Raw genomic sequence first — 8,332 nt, 5'->3', positions numbered from 1 at the left:
CACATGAAAACTCACAGAATCAACTAACCTGGGCACATGGAGCCTCACAGAGATTGAACCAACAACCAGGGAGCCTGTATGGGATGGATCTAGGCCCTCTGCTTATATGTGACAGTTGGTACCTTGGTCTTCTTGTGGGACTCCTAACAGTGGGAGCAGGGGCTGTCTCCATCTCTTTTCCTGGCTTTTGGGACCCTACTCCTCATACTGGATCACCTTGCCCAGACTCAGTACATAGGGAGGTGCTTAGTCTTTCTGTGACTTGATATGTGATGTTTCTTGATACCTATGGGAGACATGTCCTGACCTAAACAGAAATGGAGGAGGAGTGTATTGGGGGGGAGATGAGGGGAGGGACTGGGAGGAGAGGAGGGAGGGGAAAGCTGCTGGGATGTAAAATAAAATAAATTTTATATAAAAAAGAAGAAATGTTCAACATTCTTAGGCATCAGGGAAATGCAAATAAAAATGGCTCTGAGATTCCATCTCACACCTGTCAGAATGGTCAAGATGAAAACCACAAGGGACAGCTCATGCTGGAGAGGATATGGAGCAAGGGGAACACTCCTCCACTGCTGGTGGGAGTGCAAACTTGTACAGCCACTATGGAAATCAATGTGGCAGTTCCTCAGAAAATTAGGAATCAATCTATTTCAGGACCTAGTTAACCACCCTTGGGCATATACCAAAGACACTCCATCCTATCACAAGCACACTTGTTCATATTGGCTTTATTCATAATAGCCAGAAACTAGAAACAACCTAGATGTCCCATCCAAAGCATAGATAAAGAAAATGTGGTACATTTACAAAATGGAGTATTACTCAGCTGTTAGAAAAAACCCATGGGACTATAAAAATCATCCTGATCAAGGCAACCCAGACCCAGAAAGACAAACACGACCTGTACTCACTTATAAGTGGATATTAGCTGTAAAGTAAAGGGTAATCGTGCTACCATGCACAGTCCAAGAGAGGCTAAGTAACAAGGAAGGGTTCTAGGGTGATGGATGGATCTCCCTGGGAAGGAGAAATAGAATAGATCTGTGGATGGACTAGGGGCAGGTGGGGATGTGAACAGGAGGGATCAGGTGGGGCAGGCAGGGATGGAGGAGAGAGAACAGGAAGAGATGACTGGAATAGGGGGCACTTACACGGCGTTGTGGAAACCTAGTGCAATGGAAACATCCTGGAATTTATGAGGGTGATCCTAGCAAGGACTCCTAGTAATGGAGGATATGGAGCCTCAACTGGCCATCTTCAGTTACCCTGCAAGGCTCCCAGTAGTGGGACCAGGACATCAACTCAGCCACAAAACCTTTGACCCACACCTATCCTGCCTACAAGACATGCTGTGGCAATGGTGGCTCAGAGCTTGTGGAAGTGGCCGACCAATGACCGGTCTAACGTAAGGCCCAAGCCATGAGGGGGAGCACGTGACGGTCACTGCCTGGATGACCAGGAACCAGAAGCAGGATGGCTCAGAGACCTAAGGTAGAACCAAATAAGTCTGACCAAAACAAAAAATAGAAGTCAATGAAATTATTTCTAATGATATTCTGCTATAATCATAGATTGGTTCCTAGTCCAATTGTCATCAGAGAGGCTTCATTCAGCAGCTGATGGGAGTAGATGCACAGACACTCACCGAAACATTAGGCAGAGCTCCTGGGATCCTGGGGAAAGGGGAGGAAGGATTGTAGGGTTGTCAGAGGGTTGAGGACACCAGAAGAAGACAGCCGAGAATCAACTAAGCAGTGCTCACGGGGCTCAGAGAGACTGAAGAGGCAGTAATGGGGACTGCGTGGTCTGCACTCGATCCTCTGCATACATGCTGTGGTTGTTTAGCTTGGAGATTTTATGGGACTGTTAACAGGGAGCATGGGGCTGTCTCTGACTCTTTTGCCTGCTCTTGGGACCCTTTTCTTCCTACTGAGTTGCCTCAGTCAGCCTTGATATGAGGAGTTTTGCCCAGGCTTATTGCATCTTGTTATGCCTGTTTGGTTGATATCCTGGGAGGCCTGCTCTTTTCTGAGGAAACAGAAGTGGATCTGGAGGAGAGAAGAAGAACTGACCATCCAGCTGTGAGGAAGGGATTTCTCTGGCTGCCTGGAAGCTGTGCAGAGAGCTCCAGGGAGGAAGCTCATGAGTCACTTCCTGTGCTGGGGTGGGCTTTTCAGTGACGCTTTGGACTGTGAGTTATCTCTGCTCCTGTGAATACCCCTCTCCCACACTCCTGTTGGTGACCCCCCCCCCCAAAAAAAACCTCCCTGGTTCACAAGCTGGCCATTGATGCAATGGTTACCTTGTCAGCCCCGAGTTCTCTATATAAGGTGAATAGACATGTGTGTGTGTTTCCAGGGAAAGTCTCTCACACAACACAGACCTGTGCTCACAGTGTGACAGGGAGTCAGAGCAGCTGAGCAGAAGGGGACAGAGGCACAACCTCTCTCCTGACAGGATCTGCTGGAGGGAACTCTAGCAGGGGAGGAGCCAGGCAGGCAGTGGGGACCTGGGGAAGCAGAGTCCTGCTCTGCTGCTCACTGCAGTCTCCTCCCCTGTGAGATGGGGGATGGGAAGTGAGGCATCCTGGGTCCACTCTGCCGGTGACATCACAGCTCTTCCCCCTGGACTAACTCTGGTGTGAGAGGGAGGGGTGGAGCAGCAGGCAGAGCTGCAGACTGTCCTGGAGGAAGACAGAGTCGCCATGGGTGAAGAAGAGGAAGACTGTCAGGGATACAGGAGGAGGGACATGGAGGTCTCAGCAGGTGACACTGGGCTGAGATGTTCACTAGAGATGCAGGGTCAGTGGAGGGACAAAGGTGGAGACTCTGAGGACATAGTTTGTGCTGGAGAAGACAGAGGGAAGTAACATCAACAGAGTCATATTTAGACTTTGAAACCTGATAAGGAACTGAGGGAGTGATGGGTACAGGAGAGGATGGGGTGAGTGTAACTGAGAGAGGCATTTGATAGTTTAATGATTTCTTTACTTTTTGAGACAGGATCTCACTATGTAGCCCAGGCTGGACTGGAACTCACTATGTAGACAAGGCTGGCCTCAAACTCACAGGGATCTGCTTGCCTCTGCCTCCTGAGTACTGGGATTAAAGGTGGGTGCCACCATGCCTGACTTATATTGTTTAATTATATGCATATGTGAGCCTGTGTGGGTGTGTGTCTGAGAATGCATAGCCCTTGGAGGCCCAAATATGACATTACAGACTGTTGTGAGTCACCTGACTGTGGACACTGAATATATGCTCTTTTTTTTTATTATTATGTATACAACATTCTACCTCCATGTATGCCTGCAGGCCAGAAGAGGGCGCCAGATCTCATTACAGATGGTAGTGAGCCACCATGTGGTTGCTGGGAATTGAACTCAGGACCTCTGGAAGAGCAGCCAGTGCTCTTAACCTCCGAGCTATCTCTCCAGTCTTCTGAATATATGCTCTTAAACAGAGTGGCCTCTCTGGTCATCAGGATTTTATTGTGTTTCTTCTTTAAAACAAACTATTTTTGTGTGTAGTGTGGGGGCAGGGCACACACGTGCTATGGCACATGTATGGAGGTCAGAGGACAACTTGGTAGTTGGTTCTCTCCTTCCCACATGTGGGTCCCAGGATGACACTCAGGGGGTCAGGTGTGTGCAGCAAGTGCATTACCTAAAAGAGCCACAAGAGGGCAGCAGAGGGCAGCAATGGCTCTGGCCCTGACCAGAGTTCTCCCAGGGACTCCCTGAAGGAATCCTCCCACAGCTTCCCCTAGGATAGATGTCACCTCAGAACAGGGCCCTCAGAAGGTCCAAGGAGCATCCAAGTCCATTTGACAGAGAGAAAGGACAGCTATGGAGAGACAGACGAGCTTCTGACTTGTACACAGTTGGCTCCTCCTGCCCTCGGTGAGGCCCTTTTAGTTAAAGCACAAACTAGTGACCAAACCCAGTCATGGCCAGGAACAGTGGTGCAGGCCTTAATCCCAGTACTCAGGAGGCAGAGGCAGGGGGATCTCTGTGAGTTCAAGGCCAGCCTGGTCTATAAAGTACAGGGGTGAGGTCAGGGTAGAAAGAACAAGACAGAGAGAGAGAGAGAGAGAGAGAGAGAGAGAGAGAGAGAGAGAGAGAGAGAGAAATGAGAGAGAGAGAAAGAGAGAGAGTGGGAAAGAGAGAGAAAGAGAGAAAGAAAGAAAGAAAGAAAGAAAGAAAGAAAGAAAGAAAGAAAGAAAGAAAGGAAGGAAGGAAGGAAGGAAGGAAGGAAGGAAGGAAGGAAGAAAAGAGGGAGGGAGGGAGGAAGGGAGAGAGAGAGACCACACCAAGTTGTCCCCATCCAGGAACTGTGGCTTCCACAGAAGGACCTCCTGCAGGTCTGGGAAGCTGGCTCTGAGCAGATCTTGACCAGCAGTCCCCTCCACCCAGGCTGGCATTGAAGAGGGAGCTGCCATGTTCACTCTGGTGCGGGTTCCCTTAGGGAAGCCACTGGCTGAGGAAACAGCACTTTGTTCCTGTCACAGAGCCAGTCGGGCCTCAGTCCTGTGTTAACCTGCCCCACAGTTTACTCTTGGAGGCTGGCAGCACTGTTGCTGTGACGCTCAGAGGGTGATAACTGACAGAAGAAAAGGGAACTCAACGCTTTCAGAGGTGAAAGGGTGCTTGAGAGGCCACTCCAGCTTCACCCATTTTGTTTTCTTTCCACAGAGTCTCACAGGGCAGCCCTGACTGACCTGTGTCATCCAAACACACAGCTCTGGCATCAAAGGGAATAACAAATTGTTTATTGTAGAGCCATGTTGTGGGATTTTTTGATTGCACTCTGACATTTCTGAGACAGCCCAATAAAGTTATGCCTTGAATCAGTATGAAGCCAGGGACTACTTGACCAGAACTGGCCATAGAGAAGCCAGTAGTTTTGAATAGAAAGACTTACAGGAAGGAAAGGGCGGGAAATGGAGTTTGAGCTTCTCTAGGTTCTGGGATGAGAGAAGAGTCTTAGTTGCTACTCAGCCTCTCTGAGCTGGCAGGTTTTCACCCCAGCCTTTGATTCCTGAGTCTTGTTGATAAATAGAACAATAGAGGTTTAATTTAAACCTACATATCGGAAACCTAGCCTCATCAGGCCATGTCCTAAGTGGCCAGTGGGGCACTGACTGAGGAGCGGAGGGGCCACAGACAATAATTAAAATATCAGTAGATTTGTGTGCAGCCGCTAAGCTGACAGAAAAACATGAGAGCCATATTTGAGTGATCATGTACTTAGTCACCCCAAACCCCATGTTCCAACATGGAGGCAGTTACATGAGGTTTTCCTAGGAGCAGAACAAAGAGATTCACAGATCAAGACACTGTTCAAACACATTGACAGAATCTTTTAGAGGTGGTTGCAGCAAGTTGGGGAAATTCCCTCCTACAGGCCTCTGTGGGGTCCTGCCCCACCGGGAATTTAGGTCCCCTGAGAAGGTAGACCTGGAACCAAGGAAAGGTAAGTGTGCTGTTCACCTCTTCCCCAGCCTCCCTTTTTTCTGATAGACAATCAGATGCAGCAGGGAGCCAAGTCAGGCAAGGACTCATTTATTTAAAAACAAGCTCCTTTTTAAAGCATAAAGAAAACAAGATGGGGTGGGAGAGGGGTACGCAAATGCCCCATTGGGCCAATCAGCTTAAAGGTTACCTAATCATACACCTAGTCAACAGTATTTACAGTGTTATATATGAGGGAATTATGTACTGACATCATCTTTCTATTTTTTTTAAAGATTTATTTATTTATTATGTATACAGCATGTACGGCTGCAGGTCAGAAGAGGGCAACAGATCTCATTACAGATGGTTGTGAGCCACCATGTGGTTGCTGGGAATTGAACTCAGGTCCTCTGGAAGAGCAGTCAGTGGTATTAACCTCTGAGCCATCTCTCCAGCCAGACATCATCTTTCTTGACCTGATGTTCCAATCATAATTTTTTTGTAAACAGCTTGGGTTCCACCCTCCACACTTTCCCTGGGGAGCAGCTTTACTAGCACATGGCTCCATAAGCCCTTCCCCCACAGGCCTCAGATTCTATTTGGTGGCATTCTTAGCTTTTGGGTCTGTGAAAGCCAGTGGTCACTAAGTTAATAGATTTCAAAGGGTTTTTTTTTTTTTCTTTTTTTTTTGTTTTTCGAGACAGGGTTTCTCTGTGTAGTTTTGTGCCTTTCCTGGAACTCACTTTGTAGACCAGGCAGCCCTCAAATTCACAGAGATCTGCCTGGCTCTGCCTCCCGAGTGCTGGGATTAAAGACGTGCGCCACCATTGATGGATTCACAACAAGCCCCCACAGTTGGGCATGTTTGCTCATGCCTGGCAGACCTGGTGGACCTAGACACTTCCGCCTAGACCAATCCAGGTCAAAATAGCCATTTCTGGGTCAAGGCGTCTCATGTGACCAGGACCCTATGGCTTTCCATGGTTGCGTAAGAACACACAACACAACCATGTGATCTGCGCATGCATGGAATAGGTCAACCTGTGTACACGCGTGCACCACCCAGCCTTTATAAGCCGGTGCCATATTCCCGACTTCCTTCTCCTTCTCCTCCTTCTCCTTCTCCTTCTCCTTCTTCTTCTTCCCCACACACATGTCTCTCCGAAGGCCTGAGCACTCATCTGTCTCTTTCATCTTAATAAAACTCTTGTTAGTGGATTCTGTCATGTTGCATGACATTTCCTCGCAGGGTAAGAGCGCCGCTACATAACAACCACTGCCTGGCTTAGGATTTTTTAATCTATTAGTCATTGGGTGTTAGTTTCCACTCAGAGGTGGGCAAGAAATGGCTCTTCAAGAGTCTGAGGCTAGTCCAATTTGAGATAGTTAGCCTCTGGACCTGCATCATCCCAACCTCTCCACATCACTGTAGATTTAACCAATCAGTTTTTGTAGACACTGCTTCTTTCCAGAAATTCTTGATGACACTGAAGCTCTGTGTAGATCAGGCTGGCCTCAGACTCATAGAGATGCACCTGTCTCTGCCTCCCAAATGCTGGGATTAGAGGTATTAAAGGCCATCATGAAAAACACAATCTGACTGTATCATCCCCTGACTAAACCCATTCAATGGTGTTGCACTGACTTGAGTTCAGGTCTCACATCCTTAACCTGGTCTCCAAGGCCCTGTGAGGGTGGCCCCACCTCTCCAGCCCCACTGCTCACTCTTCACTCCCCACTTCACTCCATGGACTCCAGTTCCAGTCCTGCCCTGCTTCCACCTGCAGACAGCCTGGGGTTTGCTGAGCCCTGACCTGAAGGCTCCTGCCTCTGGGTCCACCCTAGTTAGTTCCACTTCACACTCAGACCGCAGCTTCTCAGGGAAGGTTTGAAACCTTCCTTTTAGACTCAGATCTCCTCTTCAGCACCTCACTCCAAAGTGTAGCTTCCATGGAGCGCTGACGTGGTCACACCTCTGCATTTGTGGGTGATTATTTGGGTGGTGTCTGCCCCTGTAGGACATAAGATCCCAAGGGTCAGGGACCTGGGTACAGGCACTCAGCTCTGCCCTCCCCTGAGTCTAGCAATGGACACATCCTCCATGACTCTTACAGGTAGAGTGGTTTTCCAAAAGCACTGAGTGTACATTTCCCTTCCCTGTGTTTTGAGGGGACAGTTTATGTTATGGCACGTTCTCTACAGCTTCAGATGATCATCAGGGAACATTTTCCTCTATTCTGCTTGTGCTGATAGATCAAGAATGCCCCAGGAAAGCAGACATGGTGGTGTGCACCTGTATCCTCTTTTACTTGATTTTTGTTTGTGTTTTGGAGAGAGTTTCACACTGTAGCCCAGGTTGGACTTGAACCCACTATGTAGCCCAGGTTGGCGTAGAACTCCACACAATCCTTCTGCCTCAGCTTCCTGAGAGCTGGCATGGCAGGATCAGTCACCATATCACCTTCACTTTGTATTTTGTCAGATTCACCAAGTTACCTGCCCTGTCCAGGAACTCACATTGTGGAGCAGACTGGGTCAAACTAATGATCCTCCTGCCTCATGCAGGAAATAGCACTTTATCATACAACATGAGAGGTGATGTATATTGTCTGTCTGTGTGTACCAATATTGGCACATGGATGCATGTTGGTTTGGAAGTACCCATAGTCGAATGTCTTCCTGCATTGTCTCAACCTTAGCTTTTTTACTTATAACAGGGTCTCACTATGTACCCTGGCTAGACTTGAATTCACAGAGATCTACCTGGCTCTGCCTTCCAAATAGTGGGGTTAAAGTCTGCCCACCATGGCCAGTTCAACCTGGATGATTTTAAACTTCTTTTTATTACAAGACTTATTTATCGGGGTTGGGGAT

The sequence above is a fragment of the Peromyscus leucopus genome, chromosome 16_21 (assembly GCF_004664715.2).
Source record: "Peromyscus leucopus breed LL Stock chromosome 16_21, UCI_PerLeu_2.1, whole genome shotgun sequence".
Taxonomy (NCBI): Eukaryota; Metazoa; Chordata; class Mammalia; order Rodentia; family Cricetidae; genus Peromyscus; species Peromyscus leucopus.
The sequence above is the reverse complement of the archived record's forward strand: the minus strand, read 5'-3'. Positions refer to the sequence as shown.